General features: G+C 47.4%; 1 pseudogene across 1 annotated transcript in view; it reads right to left on the bottom strand.

Moving 5' to 3' along the window:
• Nucleotides 1-14,012: 14,012 nt before the first annotated feature.
• The window catches only part of LOC308163880 (protein regulator of cytokinesis 1-like), an 11,673-nt pseudogene continuing 10,961 nt past the window's right edge, over nucleotides 14,013-14,724 (bottom strand). The window contains exons 14-15 of the transcript in view: nucleotides 14,259-14,490; nucleotides 14,013-14,107 (exon numbers count right to left, since the gene is read on the bottom strand). The product of the transcript in view is annotated as a protein regulator of cytokinesis 1-like (transcript). The remainder of the gene's footprint in view (nucleotides 14,108-14,258; nucleotides 14,491-14,724) is intronic.

The following is a 14,724-nucleotide window of genomic DNA, read 5'->3' as shown; positions in this document are numbered from 1 at the left end:
ACAACACACTCCGGTTTGAGCTGACCCACCTTCTCCTTCTGCCCCTTCTGCCACACCTCCACCCTCTGCATGCTGTCATGGTGGCAGGTTGTCACCATCCTCACCAGACGCTTGTCCTGCCATGCCATAACCAGCACCCTGCCATTGTGCCGCACCAGCCTCCCCTCCACACCCAAGTCGGTCTTTGTCGGCTCCCTTATGATCTGCGGTTCCCCCCTGTTTTTTCGCAGTGTTCCGCAGACGTTGGTGTTGGCTTTGATCAACTGCTCACACAGTTGCACAGAGTTATAAAAGTTGTCCATGTACAGTGTGTATCCGTGTCCTGTGAGACGGTCAAGGAGGGAGAACACTGTGTCTGGGAGTGTGTTATGCTGGCCAACATAAGGCTTCATGTTAAAACAATACCCAGTATAAGAGTCACACAGTATGTAGGATTTAATTCCATACTTCACCGGCTTCTGAGGGTTATACACTTTAAATGATAGGCGGCCACACCACTGCATCATTCCTTCATCAATGCAGATACTTTCAAAGGGCTGATACAGCTCTTTGAATTTGGCTACAATATAATCTAAAACAGGACGCACTTTATACATTTTATCTGTGGCGTCCTGTGATGCATTATTGTTGTAGTGGAGGAACTTCCAGATGAGCTGGAACCTGTTCCTCGGCATGGTTTTATTGAAGTATGGAGTGGCGTCCTGTGGATCCACACTCCAATACATTTCTAGATTTGGCTTTTTTATGTAACCGGTGATGAAAGTGAGTCCAAAGAATTGTTTCAGTTCTGGGACTGTCACCAGTTTCCATAACCTCCCTCTGGAGTGTGGCAGAGTGCCGGGATGTGCCTGTAAAAACTGCTGGGCATACAGGTTGGTTTGATCTGCAATGTGCTGCAGCAGCTCATCAGTATCAAGCAGCTCCAGGAAATCAACCGGCAGGTCAGATTCCAGCTCTGCAGCAGCATTCTGGGGTCCAGGGGTTGCCGTGAATGGAACCTTTGTGGGTTGCCACTCACCCTGACCCCAACCAGCATCTTTCTCTGAAGACAGCCGTCTCCTTGCAGCACACCCTCTGGTTGAGGCACGTCCTCTGCTCGATTCAGGGACTGTAAAATATTGAAATATATACCATTTTATACAAAATATATATACAAAAGGCATGTTTTATTGCTTTGTAATGATGTAGTGTAATAGTGTAATAGTAATAGTAATAGTGTAATAGTGTAGTGTAATAGTGTAGTGTATTGTAATGATATTTCTATATATTATATGTTTACCTTTGCTTTTCACACTCACATTTTTGTCTTGGATCGTGGATCCCCGCTGATCTGGAGAGGATTCCCTGCTGCTAGCCGATCCGGATGGCAACCACTCGTCTGACGAGTCAGGGTCGGGTTCTTCGTCCTCCGACTCTGAACTGTTTGAAGAGTCGGGGCGACGTGGCTCCGATGGTCCAGCAATGCTACCACGAGTGTAGCGTTGCGCGTTGCTCCGGTTCTCACCATCTGCAACATTTTGTGCATCTCCTGCACCAGATCTGCTTGCAGTTGACCTGATCGGCACCACACTCCTTGCAGATCCACTGCCAGACAAGCTCTGTGCCAGTGTCAACTGCTTATACTGCTTATGTTTGTCTCCGCTCGTTTTCGCTAACCTTTTCGCCATTTTCCACATACAACCCACAACACGCCTTCTTCTTCAGCTTTTATATCTGAGCTAAATCGAACTGCTGCCCCCATCTGGGGCAGAAATACATTACACCCAAGTCTGAAATTCACACACCAGGTGTATAAGACGTCAATATGGCCATCCCCGAAAAAAGAAAAAAAAACAGTCAACGTTACTAATTTATAAGACGCCAAATGGCGTCTTTGGCAGTCAATGAGTTAAAAAGATGGGTTTTTAGTCTTGACTTGGACATATTTGCTGAGGTTGCATCCCTAATGTAAACTGGCAGTGCATTCCACAATTTAGGTGCATCAAATGAGAATGCAGCCTCACCAAATCTCTTCTCTAATGATATTTAGATAGTGTAAATAGTACTGTACTGACACCCGGAACCTTCTCTAACTCAGACAGACAGCAGCGGAGACCACAGCAGGACCCAGAGAGACCGGCCGTCAGCCCCGCTACTGGTCAGGTGCTGAGGCTGGGTGTGAGGAGGGGTCAGCTGACCAGGGTTGACCAGGGACGGTCTGGGGTTACAGGGTGGGTCAAAGGTGAAAGGTCAGGGTGCCAGGTCTCACCCTGGTGGTCGTGGAGTCTGAGTCCCTCTGGCTGGGCGTCCTCCCCTCCTTCCCCTCCCTCTCTCTCTTCTCTCTCGTCCAGCTGCAGGTACGTCCTCTTCAGCTCCTCGTCTGACACAAACACACCCTGAGACCCCCAGAGGCCACCGTTAGTACACACTTATGAGCCACACACTCACGCACACTTATAAGCATGGAGACACACGCACGCACACTTATAGTAGGTCACAGCTGGACAGAAATCACACACACACACACTTATAGTAAGCCACAGCTGTACAGAAATACACACACACGTACACACACTTATAGTAAGCCACAGCTGTACAGAAATACACACACACACACTGTGGTGACCCGCACGCAGCCCCGGGTATACCTGGCCTTCAGCACCCTGGACAGCGGCCGCATAGATTAAGGGGCCGCGTCATTAACGGAGTCTACGCCCATCACACCCGGCTGGTGCACATCACTCCATCAGGTCGAGGGCTCGTTACGGGAATGCGGAGCACCTGCGGCGCGAACGGGTGGAGGAATGATAAGCGGAGGCGGAGGCGTCAGAAAGGGAGCGAGAGGCTACGCGACGACACGCGTATGGGTGAGGGCCGTGGTACGGACTGGTGGGATTAATTGTATGTCTTGTTTCCCACAGTAAAGAGAGAGCCGGGAGTAGGGGGAGCGCGAGCCCGCCTGCCGATAGCGGAGCGACCAGCCCCTCTGCCCAAATACCCCCCGGAGCTCGGAGACGGGACACCGGAGTGTCCCCCCGAGAGGAATTGAGTCCACCCTTTTGCCCTCCCCTAGAGGTTCCACCGTTAGCCGCCCGGAGGCGAGTTTTAGTTGGACCTTTTTGCTTTCTCCGTAACTCTCCTTTTTTTCCTAAATAAATACGTCCAGTGGGCGGTTTTGAAACTTTAGCGCTGTGTTGTCTCCTGTCTGGGTGGTGTGTTTACCGGGTCTACGTGGTGGTCACCACAACACACACACACACACACACAAACTTATAGTAAGCCACAGCTGTACAGAAATACACACACACACACGCGCACACACACTTATAGTAAGCCACAGCTGTACAGAAACACACACACACACACACACACCGTTCTCTTTAGGATCCTCTTCCGTGTCTTCAGCTTCTCTTTCATTTTAGCCAAATAAATGTAGTTCAGGTCTGCAACAGAACAGGAGACGTGACTTACTCAGCCCAGGCAGGACACAAGCAGGAACACAACACCAGTTCCAGGCACCCCAGAGACCGTTTACCTGTCAACTCCGGTCCGTTCTTCAGCTTGCGATCGGGGGGGTCGTCTGGAACGAGAGGAGGGCATGGGTCAGGACTCGCAGCCTAACACGCTCTCTCTGTCCAACTCACAGCCTAACACGCTCTGTCTGTCCAACTCACAGCCTAACACAGTCTGTCTGTCCAACTCACAGCCTAACACGCTCTGTCTGTCCAACTCACAGCCTAACACGCTCTGTCTGTCCAACTCACAGCCTAACACGCTCTGTCTGTCCAACTCACAGCCTAACACAGTCTGTCTGTCCAAATCACAGCCTTACACGGTCTGTCTGTCCAACTCACAGCCTAACGGCCTGTCTGTCCAACTCACAGCCTAACACGCTCTGTCTGTCCAACTCACAGCCTAACACGCTCTGTCTGTCCAACTCACAGCCTAACGGTCTGTCTGTCCAACTCACAGCCTAACGGTCTGTCTGTCCAACTCACAGCCTAACACGCTCTGTCTGTCCAACTCACAGCCTAACATGGTCTGTCCAACTCACACTCACGGGAGACTCATTGACGACACACACATTGAAAGACCAACACACACACAAACAAACAAACTCACAGGTGCCGGTGTACCAGGTCCAGAAGTCTTGGAGCACGGTGGGGCCTTTCCTTTTCCTCTTGCCCTCATCGCTGAGACCCTGAGGCACCTTGTAACATTTACCTAGGAGGACGGACGGACGGACGGACGGACACACACACACACACACACACAATGAAGGCAGGCATTCACAAACCCGCTGTGCTCAAAGTGAATATTGTCTGTTGACCAAGGTTGTGTGAGTGGACTACATTCGTGTGTAGGGACGAGGTTTCCTGACCTATTTTCAGAGGCTTGTCTTCCCTGAATGTAGCGTACGGGTCATGTAACCTCCACGTATTCTCCTGCAACACACACACACACACACACACACACACACACACAGTTGATAGAAGTGTACATTTGTGATTTATTCTGACTGGGTCAAAAATATAAATCAACATCCTGTGCGTGTAGTGTGAGTCACCCTACCCCCTGGGCTTTCTCCTCCGCCGTCCTGCGCTTCATCTGTTCATCCTCGGAGGGCTGGACCTCACGCCTCTCCCTCAGCATCCTCCCTTCACCACTGGCCATCTGGGAGAGAGAGAACAGGTAGAACACCCTGAGACCAGACACAACACATGGCAGTACAGGCAAGGCAAGGCAGGTTTATTTGTAGAGCACATTTCATACAACAGGGGCAATCAATTCAATGTGCTTTACATATATCATTAAAAAATACAGAAAAAGGATATTATTTTTTTTAAATGGCAAGAATAGATAGACATATATATAGATCCTTAACCCACCTCCATCCCCTCGTATGCGTGTGTGTGTGTGTGTGTGTGTGTGTGTGTGTGTGTGTGTGTGTGTGTGTGTGTGTGTGTGTGTGTGTGTGTGTGTGTGTGTGCAGGGCTTAAAGTGGGAAAAAGTTTCCTGTGCCTGAAACTTTTTCTTGGGGAGGGGGGTCACAAACTGATTAAATCACTTAAGGCCAAACTGATTGCATCACTTATTAAGCCACTATCACTAAAACAATAGATCAATAGATCTCCATCAAGTAGAATACTGATGACTAGTGACCAGTCATGCATGAGGGCTGACGAGTTGGCGATGTTTACTTTCCTGCTGGCTAGGTGTTGTGTTGTTACTTTCGCCAGATCATCATCAAAAAATCGAACAAGGACATTGAGGATTTTGTCCATGTTAATATTAGTAGCTTCGTCGATATTCATTGAAAACGTTGCTTTTTAAGCTTTTCACACAGCCGTTTTTTAAATTCCGGGACAAAGGCCATGTGTGTTTAAATAGCTGGCGTGCTGATTGGAAACGGACAGCTTTGTCAGTGCATTTTTGTCTTCTGATAGCTTCTTGCACAAATCGACGAGTGGCTGAGCCTTTGTGAAAGACAGATCATGTTCAGCTATAAACGCGCACACTCAGATCTTTTGCTCGCAAACACGGTCGGTCATTGAAGATACCTGTCGCCGTCGCTCCCGGCAAGGTTGTTGTATGAGCAAGCGCTCAAACCGAAGCTTGGTGACCGGGATCTGAGGCATGTCGAGCAATAACCTTCTTCCCACTACTATACTATATACTATACTATATATATGTATATATATATATATACTATAGTATATACTATACTGCCGTAGACGAGTTTCTTTGAGCACGGCGTACAGAAACAAGCACCTGGCTCCCTCAGTTTGAGGCACCACGTCCATAAGGCTTCCCCTCACTACTCTCCTCTATCCATGCCCAGCGCCATTTATTCCTTACTCCTCGTTCTAGTATAGCTGTGTCTTCGCCATGTTTAAGAAACTTGGCTTCCATTTTAATAGACTCTTACTAACAGGGTTCGAGTTATAAGCTGAGCTCTGTGGGGGTCTCCAAAATAACAGTGCGAAATTTTCTCATGCACGCGCGAATCATGCCCACACAGCGATGGGACTCCCCCCTCCCCAAAATATACAACTCACCAGCACCCTGCACACACACACCACTCATAATGCTTTACCATAAAACACTTAAACACTTTAATAACCAGTGATGTGAATAACGGCGTTAGAATAAACGGCGTTACTAACGGCGTTACTTTTTTCAGTAACGGGTAATCTAATTGATTACTATTTCCATCGTTACCGTTACCGGTAATTCAATGCGGCGCGTTACTAGTTACTTTACTGAAGCTTCTCATTGTCATCCGACCTCAGTCACAGCTGCAAAGGTGTTTTTGATTGTTGGGGAGGGGGGAGGGGAGGGGCGAGACAACCGCTTAAGTGATCATGATTGGGTATGGTAGAGCCAACCATAGTTCAGTGTTGTGCGGATGTTTCTACACACAAACCACACGCGCGCACAGCACCACACACACACTCAAACTATCAGAGAGAGACAAGCAGCAATGGCGAGTCCCGAGTGTTCTGAGGTGAACGTGGCGTTTTCACGGTGGAAGTACAGGCACTATTTCAACCTCATTGAGGTAAAATTTAAAAACGTACATGTGAAGTGTACTTTATGTCCCGGAGCTAAATGTTTGTCCACGTCCGTTGTAAGCAACTCTAACCTGATGAAGCATCTCTCAACTGCACACGCTTCTACAAAACTAGTGGCTAAAACCGTTGATGATGATAGCAGGCCAGGTGTGGCAAACGTGAGCTCCGCTAACAAAGAAGGACACGGAGCCACGCCGTCCAAGCAGCTAAAGATGGATTTTTCTGCGTCAGCTCCACAAAAACTTGTGACACAGACTGAACTGAACGGAATGATAGGCAGGTATGTTGTTGAGAACATGCTTCCGTTATCAACAGTTGATTCTGACTCCTTCAGAGCCCTAATTGCCAAAATACCGGCGAGAGGAGGGCCGGTCCACCATGCAGAAAGACGTTTTCTAAATATATAGACGCCGAGTACGCCAAAATGAATGCCGAGCTCCAAAATAAATTTGAAGAGATAGAATATGTCTCTACAACTGCAGACATTTGGACTGCACATAATAAAAGCTATCTTGGCGTGACCGCGCATTGGATTCATCCACATAGCATGGAACGAAGGAAAGCAGCCCTGGCATGCAGACGATTCAAGGGCCGTCATACTCACGACAGTATTGCAACTGAACTTGACTACATTCACTCATCCTATGGCATATCCCACAAAATAACATCAACTGTCACGGATAATGGCTCTAATTTCGTCAAGGCCTTCAAAATGTACCAGCCAGCCAAGGAGGATGACTCTGGGGAGGATGAGGATGAGGTGACTTTTATGAACATTAATGATGTCTTGCAAAACAGTGTTGGTGATGATGATGCTGTGATTACTTTGCCGCCACATCAGAGATGTGCATCGCACACATTAAACCTGGTTTCATGTACTGATGTTGACAAGTGGCTACTGTCAAGACCAGAAGCAAAAGCAATATACAGAAGTGCTACGACAAAATGCACAGGCTTATGGAACAAGGCTAGCCGTTCAACGGTGGCCGCAGAGACCGTGGATGATGTCATCGCAAGGAAGCTGCTAGTCCCTTGCACTACAAGATGGAACTCGTTCTATGATGCCCTTGTTCGAATCTGTGAGATCCCTATAGTCGAGCTGAACACCATCTCCTCCAAGTTCGGGTTGAAAGCCATCACAGAACGAGAGCATCAGTTCATCAGGGAGTACTGTAGTGTAATGAAGCCACTAACAGTGGCCTTAGACATTCTTCAGGGAGAAGACCACTGTTTCCATGGCACACTCCTACCCACGCTCGAGACACTGATGTTCAAGACCCTGGAACTGAAGAGTGGCCTGCAAATCCTTGTTGACCTCCCAGAGGCAGTTGTCAAGGTAAGAACTAGTATTTATCTTTACATACATTAAATGCATCCATACATTATGAAAAGTTTTTAAATATGGTTAATGTGTAATGCTATTAGTGTGTGTGTGTGTGTGTGTGTGTGTGTGTGTGTGTGTTTGTTTGTGTGTGTGTAAGACAGTCAGTATAATATGCTCTTTGCATTATGTATCATTTCAGGCAATCAAAACAAGATTTGCAGAGGTGCTGGAAAGCGACAATGCTGTCTTGGCTGCTGTGACTCTGCCCAGGTTTAAACTACGTTGGCTGCGGATACAGGACAGGAAGGATAAGGCCAAGGCAAGTCTGCTGGCAGAGTGCCGGAAAAGTGTCCAAGACGAAGACCAGCAAACAGGTACTACCAGCACACCAACACTCACTGACTCAGCCAAAGAGGAGTTATTTTCCTTTGAGGATGAGGATGACCCCTCTGCTACTGCTGAAAGTGAAGTTATGGATTATCTCAAATCAGGAGGACAAGGGATGGACACTCTTAATGGATTTCCACGGATAAAGAAAATTTCACTCAAATACAATGCAGCCACTCCATCCAGCGCCCCCGTAGAGAGACTGTTTAGCCTGGGGAAGCTCGTCTTCACTCCAAAGAGGAACAGGCTCTCTGACCAGAAGTTTGAAAAGCTTCTGCTTTTAAGATATAATCACTGGTTTAATGGCTAGGATGGTTAGATGACTGGGTTGGCTGGATGAATGAATGCATGCATGGATGGATGAGTGTTAGGAAGGAGTGTATGGATGGATTTCAGTACTACTTTAAAAGCACTTCATATTGTTTAACTGTTTACTTTTGTTGTGTTGAAAATACTTGAAGTTACAGTATGTCTACCAGTTATCTGAAGTTGTGTGACAGTTTGATTTATTTAATTTACACTACAAAGATTTAAAAGCACTTCATATTGGCTAGGATGTTAGATGACTGGGTTGGCTGGATGAATGAATGCATGCATGGATGGATGAGTGTTAGGAAGGAGTGTACGGATGGATAGATGAATGAATGAATGTTTAGGAGCTAAAGTTGGATTTGTCCAAGAAATTCATGTCTTACTTTTTCAGTACTACTTTAAAAGCACTTCATATTGTTTAACTGTTTACTTTTGTTGTGTTGAAAATACTTGAAGTTACAGTATATCTACCAGTTGTCTGAAGTTGTGTGACAGTTTGATTTATTTAATTTACACAACATTACAAAAGCACTTTATATTGTGTTTACTTTTGTAATGAAGAAAATACTTAAAGTACAGTATGTCTACCAGTTGTGGTCTGTTGATTAATCTGTTCCAAATTATTTTCTTCCTGATAGGGACACTTTGGTCCCCTAGATGGCACATTTATCTTCTAATCTGGCAGTGGGTAAGCTTTTCCTTGTCACATTTGGCTGACTGACACCACGGCTAGCCCACTGCACCGTGGTAAAAAGTAACGCAATAGTTACTTTCCCTAGTAACTAGTTACTTTTATAATGAAGTAATTCAGTTACTAACTCAGTTACTTTTTGGGATAAGTAACTAGTAACTATAACTAATTACTTTTTTAAAGTAACGTGCCCAACACTGTTAATAACACAATAACACAACAGTGTTAATAATGCAAAGAATTTAAAAAAAGGTTCAGTGCATTCAGTTCTGTCTCTATTGCTCTCCTCTCCCGTTGTCTCTCTGTTACTGTCCTGTTGTCTGTCTCTCTGTTGCTGTCCTGTTGTCCGTCTCTCTGTTACTGTCCTGTTGTCTGTCTCTCTGTTGCTGTCCTCTCCTGTTGTCTGTCTCTCTGTTGCTGTCCTGTTGTCTGTCTCTCTGTTGCTCTCCTCTGCTGTTGTCTGTCTCTATGTTGCTGTCCTGTTGTCTGTCTCTCTGTTGCTGTCTTCTCCTGTTGTCTGTCTCTCTGTTGCTGTCCTGTTGTCTGTCTCTCTGTTGCTGTCCTGTTGTCTGTCTCCCTGTTGCTGTCCTGTTGTCTGTCTCTCTGTTGCTGTCCTGTTGTCTGTCTCTCTGTTGCTCCCCTCAGCTCTAAATGACAGAAATGAATTAGTAGTAGTAATAGTTGTAGTAGTAATAGTAGTAGTAATAGTAATAGTAGTAGTAGTAGTAGTAGTAGTAGTAGTAGTAGTAGTAGTAGTAGTAGTAGTAGTGGTAGTGGTAGTAGTAGTGGTAGTAGTAGTAGTAGTAGTAGTAGTAGTAGTAGTAGTAGTAGTAGTAGTAGTAGTAGTAGTTAGTAGTATTAGTATTAATAGTAGTAGTAGTAGTAGTAGTAGTAGTAGTAGTAGTAGTAGTAGTAGTAGTAGTAGTAGTAGTAGTAGTAGTAGTAGTAGTAGTAGTTGTAGTATGAATGAATGAATGAATGAATGGTCTTTATTGTCATTGATATAGTACAGGTACCAAACAACGAAATGTGGGAGGGGGGGCTCCCCTGGTGCTAGGAAAGAAAAAAAACCGAAAAAAACAAGAAGAGAAAGGAGCTGGTTTACATAAATAAAGGCTATGTACACTATCCACTATACTATACTGTACAGATAACACACTGTGCTGTACTCTATGCTATACCTATTCTAACATTTCCTATTTCTCTGCAACCTTATGTACCCTAGGGTTGTCATATTGCACATAGTGTTATTGCACATTCATTTAAAGTGTCGCAGTTTGCAGGCTTGAAATGTACACATTTGTGCCTCAGCACTACACCTGATTTTTCAATCCAGCAGCTGCCATCCAGACTGTCCAGGGCCCAGAACCTAGGTCTTTGCTGTGTTCAGGGCCTGGATGGCCCTGGGGTAGAAGCTGAGCTTCAGTCTGTTTGTCCTTGCGAACATGGTCCTGTACCGCCTGTTCGAGGGCAGCCGAGCAAAGTGTTCGTACCCAGGGTGGGATGGGTCTCTGGAGATCTTGGAGGCCTTCCTGAGGCAGCATGTGTTGTACAGCTCTTCCAGAGAGGGGAGGGGGGCGCCGGTGATCTTCTGGGCCGTTCTCACGACTCTCTGTAGCGCATTCCTCTCTGCGGCTGTGCAGCTGGAGAACCAGTTGCAGATGCAGTAGGTGAGGATGCTCTCCACTGCGCAGCGGTAGAAGGCCACCAGTATCTCCTGTCTGGTGTGGTCCTTCCTGAGGACTCTCAGGAAGAAGAGCCGCTGTTGTGCCTTCTTGATGATGGCTGCTGTGTTGTTCTTCCAGGACAGGTCATCCTGTATGTGCACCCCCAGGAATCGGAGGGTTGAGACTCTCTCCACGCTCCCTCCGTCAATGAGCAGGGGCTGGACCTCAGATTTTTTCCTCCTGAAGTCCACGATGATTTCCTGGGTCTTTGACTGGTTCAGCAGCAGGTTGTTAACCTTGCACAGCTTGCTCAGCTGCTCTACCTCATCCCTGTACGCCGCCTCGTCCCCCCCCGAGATGCAGCCCACCACGGTGGTGTCGTCTGCAAACTTTACGATGGAGTTGCTGGGGTGGACGGGGGTGAAGTCGTAGGTGTAGAGGTTGTAGAGGATGGGGCTTAGCACGCAGCCCTGGGGGGACCCAGTGCTGAGTCTGAGGGCTGTGGAGGTGTGGGAGCCCACCCGCACCCTCTGGGGGCGGTCGGACAGGAAGTCCTTGATCCATGCACATATAGAGTGTGATAGTCCCAGGTCTAGTAGTTTGGTCACTAGCCTGTCTGGAAGGATGGTGTTGAAGGCAGAGCTGAAGTCCACAAAGAGCAGTCTCGCGTAGCTGTTTCCCCTCTCCAGGTGGGATAGAGTGGAGTGGAGAGTCGTCGCGATGGCGTCCTCTGTGGACCTGTGGGCTCTGTAGGCGAACTGGTATGGATCCAGGTTGGGCGGGAGGCGTGTGACTATGTGGGCCCGGACTAGTTTCTCGAAGCACTTCATGATGATTGGTGTGAGTGCCACCGGGCGGTAGTCGTTTAGGCAGCTCACCGTGCTTTTCTTCGGGACTGGGATGATAGTTGAGGTTTTCAGGCAGGGTGGGATGGTGGCCTGGGACAGGGACTGGTTGAAGATGTTGGTGAAAACCCCGGCCAGCTGGTCGGCGCAGTCCCTCAGCACCCGTCCCAGGACGCCATCCGGCCCTGAGGCTTTCCTGGGGTCCACCGCCTTCAGCACGCGTCTCACTTCATGCTCTGTGAGGGTGAGGCTGCTGAGAGCTGGAGAGAGTGGTGTTTGTGTTGTGGTTACCTCCGTTCGCCCCTCGTCGAACCGGGCGTAGAAGGAGTTCAGCTTTTCCGCCAGCAGGGGGTCGTCCTCTGCGGCTGTGAGCCTGTTGGCTCTGAAGTTTGTCATGTGCTGAACCCCCTGCCACACCCGCCTGGAGTCGTTGCTCAGGAAGCATTCCTCAATCTTCTCTCTGTGGTCTGCCTTGGCCTCCCGGATGCCGCGCTTTAGGTTAGCCCTGGTGGTGCTGTACAGCAGTGTGCCCTTCCCTGCGAAGGCGTTGTCCCTCTCATTGATCAGTTTTTGGACCTTCCCAGTCATCCATGGCTTCGTGTTGGGGTAGACCCGGACCCGTTTGTCCACGGTGACTGAGTTGGTGCAGTTCACTATGTGGTTCAGAACCGACGACGTGAACTGTTCCAGGTCCTCATGCTCATATTCCTGCCATGAGGTGTCATTCAGGCAGATCTGCAGTGGAGCGGACCCTGCTGGCCAGGTTCTGACAGTCTTAGTGGTGATGGGAGCACTTTTCCTCATGGTAGTGTAGGCTGGGATCAGGAGGATCAGTAGTAGTAGTAGTAGTAGTAGTAGTAGTAGTAGTAGTAGTAGTAGTAGTAGTAGTAGTAGTAGTAGTAGTAGTTGTAGTAGTAGTAGTAGTAGTAGTAGTAGTAGTAGTAGTAGTAGTAGTAGTAGTAGTAGTAGTAGTTGTAGTAGTAGTAGTAGTAGTAGTAGTAGTAGTAGTTGTAGTAGTAGTAGTAGTAGTAGTAGTAGTAGTAGTAGTAGTAGTAGTAGTAGTAGTAGCAGTAGTAATAGCAGTAGTACTAGTAGTAGTAGTAGTTGCAGTAGTAGTAGTAGTTGGTACTAGTAGTAGTAGTAGTAAGGTTGGTCTAATAATAATGATGATGGTGACGATGATGATAATAATAATAATAATAATAATAATAATAATAATAGTAACAATAAGAAGAACAAGAAGAATACATTATTATGAATATTCATAAATAATAATAATAATAATAAACCTTTGATTTGTTAAGCGCTGAAAAAAGTGTGAATGCGCCCTTGGACATGTTCTGAGTCATCCTCTTCATTATTATACTTCTGGGCTTGGGCCTCCCTTCTCTGTCCCTATAGACAGAGTAATGATAATCCAGGCCAGCCAATGAATCCAATTAGGGAGTTAGTTACATTGCACTCAAAGGGAGACATCAAACAAAAGAGAAAATCCCCAAAGAAACCAAAATAGGCCTTTCCAATGTTCCAAAATAAAATAATAAATAAAGTATATTTAAAAAGCTATATATAATATGAATAAACAACGATGGAAAACTGTGTCTCTGCATCTGTGTGTTCCAGCTTCACGCACACGTGCATCTAATGACACTGACTGGCTGTGCCAGGACCCAGGTATATAATATTATAATATCATAATATCATAACCCTATCACACCTCACAGGTGCCCTCTAGGTGTCACTATTTACAAACTCAGATTAAAAACATGAACGGCTCTGATCCAGTGACGAATAAACAGTCCAAACAAACACGTGTACAGGAAAGACAGAAACGCCACAATCAAACAATGGACCTATCGCTAAGCCACGCCCCCTTTGAAAACTCAGACAAACAAACAACGCTTCACTGACAGTGACTGACTGACCGACCGTGACTGAATGACATTCAATGACTTACAATGGCGGGAGTTCAAATGTCTGATTTCTCATCTACCACAGCAAGTAATAGGCATGTTTTTTAAAGATAACAAGAATATTTAGTCTAGAAGCTTTTCAACATCAGATATTAGCAAGTTTGTCCGAGTTTTCTGCCTGTAGTGACTTTTGCTGTGATACGATTGGACAATTTATATTTTAGGGCGTGGCTTAGCGATAGGTCCATTCAACAAAACCAGAAACACACCGTCCGAGACTCCCCATTCTCCTCTCCTCCTCCTCCTCCTCCTCTCCACTTCATCGCTCCTGTCTCATCCCCCCCGTCACCACTCCCCTCTCCCCCATCCCTCCCTCCCCACCTCCCCCTCCAGTGACGAATAAACAGTCCAAGTCTAAACCAAACACGTGTACACAAAACACAGAAACGCCACAATCAAACAATTCAACAAAAACCAGAAACACACCTTCTCCTTCTCCTCCTCCTCCTCCTCCTCCTCCTCCTCCTCCTCCTCCTCCCTCCCGGCGGGGGGGAGGTCTTCATGCAGATCTCGGCCCGCAGCGTGGTGATCTCCATCTCGTACTCCCTCGCCGTGGTGCGGAGGCGTTGCAGCTCGGCCCGCACCCTGCACAGCTCCTCCTGGAGGGAGGCGATGTCGTTCTCCCGCTCGGCCGCCGCCTCCTCCGCCGCCTGCTGCAGCACCAGCACCTCCTCCTGGGCCACGCGCAGCTCCTCCTGCGCCTCCGCCAGCTCGCTGTCCTTCTCCTCCTCCAGGCTCTCCATCTCCTCCTGCGGGAGGAGAGGAGAGGAGAGGAGAGGAGAGGAGAGGAGAGGAGAGGAGAGGAGAGGAGAGGAGAGGAGGAGAGGAGAGGGGAAGAGCGGAGAGGAGAAAGAAAAAAAAGTCAATTTCTGTTCCTGTCATCCTCTCATTCAGCCAGAACACCAGCCTTGTTGACTTCTACGGTTTCAAGTGACAGTTTATTTAACGGGTCAAAACGTGTGTGACATGTA

This window comes from Nansenia antarctica, assembly GCF_963989245.1.
Source record: "Nansenia antarctica genome assembly, chromosome: 8".
Classification (NCBI taxonomy): domain Eukaryota; kingdom Metazoa; phylum Chordata; class Actinopteri; order Argentiniformes; family Microstomatidae; genus Nansenia; species Nansenia antarctica.
The sequence above is the reverse complement of the archived record's forward strand: the minus strand, read 5'-3'. Positions and strand labels throughout refer to the sequence as shown.